The sequence below is a fragment of the Ictidomys tridecemlineatus genome, chromosome 4, assembly GCF_052094955.1.
Source record: "Ictidomys tridecemlineatus isolate mIctTri1 chromosome 4, mIctTri1.hap1, whole genome shotgun sequence".
NCBI lineage: Eukaryota > Metazoa > Chordata > Mammalia > Rodentia > Sciuridae > Ictidomys > Ictidomys tridecemlineatus.
Window position 1 is genome coordinate 169,935,130 of NC_135480.1, and position 5,876 is coordinate 169,941,005.

Here is a 5,876-nt window from a genome sequence, read left to right on the forward strand (position 1 = left end):
AAAAATAATTTCTTATGCACTTAGAAATTATGTTTTTATGTGATTTTATAAGCTACAGAAAACATAAAAACATAGTTCTCTTCAATTTAAATCTAACATTTAAGTGCTGGAATTATTGGCTGTTTCCAAGATATACAAAATATTAAGATTTTGTAATATTAGTAGCCAGATAAAAATCTAGTTCCTTTCAATTATAATTTTACTTTTTGTTTTCAACTCCTTGAACTTAAATTCTAAAGTTTAATTTATTTTCCACATTTACAAAATCACAGTGGTAGTAATCTTAGACCAAAAAAAGTCCATTTCAAAAGCTGCTCTTATTAGTTTCTATTTACTTAAATGTGTACTTATGAATCATTGCCATGATAAAATAAAATTCCATATTTAATATAGATTTTCAAATGGGCTAATTTTATTTCTGGAATGTCATATTATGAGTTCAATAAAAACATACTCCCTCAACAAAATTATGAGCAAAATCATTAAAGTCTCACATCCCAGAATTCTGGAAATTAATTAAGGAAACAGAACATACTGAAAATCCAAAATAAGCTGTGACGCCTCAGTAAAGTTAGCAAAATCTGAAATGCTTTGACATGTGACTAATATCATGCCTCCTCCCTCTGCAGCTTAGTGGTGACATAGTCAAAAACCTGAAGCCTTGAATCATACTAAGAGGATGGACTTAGCTGTGGTAAAAGCACCCTACTGAGTTAATATTCTGTTCTTTTGTTTTGTCCAGTCTTGAGGTTTCATGTATAATCTCCAGTCTTACAATACATGGATATATGCTTTGATTCAGAATCAGTTCAACAGAAACAGCCCTGCCCTAGGACATCATTGAAACAATAACAACATGCTGGCAGCATTGATGTTGCCTATGATTGTGATTTCAGTTTCAGCAAACAAGAACCTGGAGAACTAGACCACCCTTAGGGACTCCAAAAAAAGGTGACCTTTTCCTGGAGATCTAACAAAATGCCACATGCCTAAGAAAGCCTTGAAAAAGGAGAAGGCCCTATTCAATCACCATGGCTGATCCTGAAGCCCTAAGCAGAGGAAATTAAAGCTAAGGCTGTTTTGCAAGCTTCCTGAAGTCTAAATATGAAGATCCTCTTGACTAAAAGCATAGGACAAACAGGTGAGGAATTTAGAAAAATCTTCTGACCAATCTCTCTGCTGATACAGAGGTGACAATGAGGGACTCAGGCTTAAAAATAAACACAACCTTAAAAAAAAATAATAAGATGCTAGCAAATAATTCAATGCACACATAGTATGGGAATAAAGGATCTAGAAAATTAGCCCAGGAAAGCTACTGAACAAATCACTAGAAACAAGACAAACAAGATCAATGACTAATTTAAAAAGAATAAAACAAAGACAGATTTTCAGTAAGATGACGTTGTTATCAGATATGCTACAATATGTTACCTACAATGTTCAGTTTTTAAAAACAAATAATAAGAAGTGTAAAGATATAGTAAAATATTCTAAAAACACAGAGGGGTGAAAAGCAGCTAATAGAAAATATCCCAAAGCAGATTGCTATTATGGTATTCCTTTTCTTGGAAATATTTCAACTATCCTACTAAAACAGGCATGCTGATAAGTTTTTATTTTGCCTTTAGGAGGTTAAAATCATGACAGATTGACAAAACAACAGATTTGAGATCACAGACGAATTAAAATGAGTAATTTGAAACTAAGTCAATAGAAATTATCAAGTTTGAGAAGCAGAACAAAATATGAGCAGAGTCCCAGAGACATGTGGCTTCATACCAAGTGCACCTGTATACACATAGAATGTCAGAGAAAAGGATGGGGAAATACCTGGAACATAATCATCAAAAGTCTTCCAAATTAGATGAACAATATCAATCTTCATATTCAAGAAGCCCTGAAAAATTATTTAAGTCAGAGAAAAGAACTTACATTTAAGTTTTTTGGAACGATTTAAAAACTAAATTTCCATCAAAAAACCATGGAGACTAGAAGAAGATGGGATAACACAGTTGAAGTTTTAGAATACTGGAAACTGAGAATTCTATATCCAGCTAAACTCGCTTTCAATGATTAAGGGAAAAAAAATCCCAAGTAAACAAAAACTGAAAGAATTCCTTGTTTGCAGACTTGCTTTGCAGGAAAGGTAAAAGGTAGTTTTTCAGGCTGAAATAAATAACAACAAAAAAAAAAAAAAACAAGAAAAAAACTGCATAATAACTCAAATTCATATCAAGAAATAAATCACATCTATGGGCAAAAAAACCCAAAAACCCCAAATACATAAAATGGAACTGTTCTGTTTGGGGAGCCCTAACACATTTTTACATGAGAAAGAGGGATCTCATGTCAGAATTTAAAATTATTGCAATTTTAAAAATACAGAAATTATACCATTAAAGTAATAACATAGGCAAATATCAAAGTCAGTATAATACATTTTTATTTGTATTTTTTAATTATCCTATTTGAAAAAAACAACAGCAAAAGCAATAAGTATGAAACTGTACGGAAAGGATTATAATGTAAAGAACATTTAGTTTGTACATAAGTAGTATAAAACAAAGGAAAACAGATATAGGGCAACACGATTTTGAGTACTACCTAACTTTGGTGTTAGACTATTTTAGATTTTCTGAAATTACAATGCTTTTTCTAATCTCCATAGGAAACACTAAGAAAATAGTAAAAATGTGAATGATTTTTTCATGGACCCAAAGCCCATGAAGTAACTAAAATGATATATAGAAAAACATCTATTTAACATGAAACAAAGTAGTATTAGAGGGAAAAAAAAGAAAAAAAGCATAATAAATATAGAAAACAGAAAAATAGATCTAAACTCCACCATGTCCAATCAAAAAGAATACATTTAAAAAATTATAATTACACTTTATGATCACTACAAGACATTCTTGGTATTCAAATAAGAAAGGGTTAAAAGTAAAAGGGGGAAGAAAGTACATCACACAATTACTAGACAGCTATAGTGTCTATACTAACATCAGTCAAAATAGATGTAAATAAAAAATGTGACTATTGACAAGGTCCATAATTCTGTAATGATAAATGGATCAATATATTTGGAAGATAGAACAATTGTAAATTATTCATCAAAGTCCCAAAACTCTGTCAGCAAAACCTGATAGAATTGATGGAAAGAGAGACAATTGGATAAAACTATCTGGAGGCCTCAATATTCATTTTCAATAGTAAATGGAATAAGTATGCAGATGATCAACACAGAAAAAGAAGACTTTAACGAATATGTTGGGTCATTCTTCAGAAGATAAAAGACTCTCACACACCCATATTTGTTTCTGATAAGGAGACTGTAAATAGTTGTGTGCAAAAAGTGAGCATAAAAAAAAAAAAAACCTTTTCTGGATGTATGTTTTTTTTTTCATTTTCTTCTTTGTTTATTCTATTGGGGTTTTTTTGTTATTTTCAATTATTTCATGTGACTTTGCTGTAAATGTAGGAAATTTAAAACTTTGCATTATTTATTTCAAGTCTCCTCTTTTTCTTTTTTTCCTCTGACGGTATTAACCATAAAGAAATAGCTCATTTTTGTATAGTTAAATTTATCAACATTTTCGTTTAAGGGGTCTGGCTTAAATTTGTCTATCTAGCCATTTCTCCCAGGTTCACAGGTAACTAACTGCCTATTTGATATCTACAATTGGATATGACACAGATTCTTCTAGTGTGTCATCTCATATCACATCAGTCTTACCTTGGTAAATTGTCTATTTTCATGCTGTTTAACAAGTGAGTTTGATCTTAGCCCAGCCAATGGCTGAGGCACAAATTGTACAAGGGTTCGACCAGAGAATGATCTCCCACCCCACAGAGTCCCTTCTTTCATTGAACATAAACTAAACTGACATGGTCTTGATGTCAATAAATGCAAACTTTGGTTGTGTAGAGTAATATTGCCCTCGAGGTCAATCTGTGATAAGACACATGGAATTGGTGGATAAATGCTTTTCCCTTCTTCCTTCTCATCTGTGATGCTTTATTCTACAAGACCTCTTGGGACTGCTTGATCCAAGAGCTGGCCACCTCAGTGATGCACTAGACACCACTTCTGGCTCCTTTTTTACTTTATTCCTCTTTCTTTGTGAAGGCATTCCCTAGCATCACATTTACACATATTTTGTTTCAGACTCTGACTTAGGGAGTTTTTTACTAGATGTTTACTAAGATAAATATCTAATAAAATCTCATTAACATAAAAAAACTATTAATTCCCCCAAAGCTAATTTTTTCCAGTACCTTTCCCTTATTACTAAAAATCAATTTTATTTTTTAAGGGCCCAAAGTCCATGATTTTGAAGTAATCCTTACCTTTTCTCTTCAATTCATACTCTACTTAATGCATTAGCAAGTTCTGTGTTACCTTCGAAATAGGTTTTGAAAAAAAAAATCTCTGTCAATACCATAGTTTTCCACATTCAAACCACCATCAAGGCTCATTGAGATTTTTTTTCAGTATCCTTCTGTTTGATCTACTTGTTTCTATTATTAGTAACCACATTCTAATTTTCCGGCAACAGAAGAAAGATTCTTTTAAAAGACAGGTTATAATATGTCACTACTCTTTATACAACCCTTCAAAGACTTCACACTTGCTCATAGTGAAGCAAAGATCTTACAATATCTTACAGCAAGGACCTACTTATTGTAAACCTTCTTATTTCTCTAACCTCTTTTCTATGCTACATACCCTGTCTTCACTTCCAATTGAAGACATCATTAAAGACATATCAAACATGCTCTTCTTTTTTTTAATATTTCTAGTTGTTGATGGACCTTTAAAAGACATCTATTTTAAATGACATCTATTTTACTTATTTGTATGTGGTGCTGAGAATTGAACCCAGTGTGTCACACATGCTAGGCAAGCATGCTACCCTTGAGCCACAACCCCAGTCCCCATGCTCTTCTTTTATGGCTCTTTCATCTACTAGTTCATTAAATAGATGATGCACTATTTTTTTTTTGCATAGTGCTTGACACATAGTAAAACACAATTATAGCATTATGTGATATCATTTTTAAAATAGAAAACATATTATTGCTCATATCTCAAGACTTAGCATCTCAGTATAATGAATACACATTTTCCTTTGGATTTTATGTAAGGATAATATTAGAGACCAACATGTTACAGTGGTCAATTACCTGGAAAACATTAGAAAAATTCTGATAATTATTTAAATGTTTAAAGTAACAGTTGCACTGGTAGTCATTTTTTTTCGACTTTTAAAAAAGATTGTCATCATGTGTTTGGATCAAAGAGTGTGTCCTAGTTATATATTTTTGGATATGTTACTATACTCTTCCTTTCTCCCCTTTCATTCTTTCCGTTATCTAATTGTTATTTGCATGCTTTGGCCCTTCTGTTTCTTTATTTCCTCTAGCATTTATTCTATTGATTCTTTAAAAAGCCTCTATCACCACTCTTTTTCAGTGCTACTTTTCTCTTTCTAAGTCTTTCTTCCATTTCCTATTTTCTTCTGAGAATACAATCTTGGGGGTTTCTCAGTGTTTGATGTCAGGGTTTGGAGTTGTCTGTTGCCAAGGGGACTATTTTAGCTACTTGCCCACAGGAGGGAGCCCTCTACCTTTTAAAAGGTAGGCTGGTGGCGTTGACCTTGTTCTGGAAGATGACAGTGGAGAAGGAACCAATTAGCAATAGAGAGATGGAGATGATTCAGTTTCTCACATTTGTGCAACTATGGCATTTGGCAAACCATCTAGACTTAAAGAACACAGTAAAATAAGTTACTTACATGACACAAAAAGGAAGACATCTAGAAATTCATTGGTCTAATATTTCTTCTCATTTTCTTTTACCAGCCCTGTTG

At 32.4% G+C, this 5,876-nt stretch overlaps 1 non-coding gene across 1 annotated transcript; it reads left to right on the plus strand.

Annotated features, from left to right (window-relative positions):
• Positions 1 to 1,537: 1,537 nt before the first annotated feature.
• LOC120890153 (small nucleolar RNA SNORA69) lies at positions 1,538 to 1,665 on the plus strand. The gene has a single exon (XR_005734401.1). It is a non-coding gene; the product is annotated as a small nucleolar RNA SNORA69 (small nucleolar RNA).
• Positions 1,666 to 5,876: the final 4,211 nt, after the last annotated feature.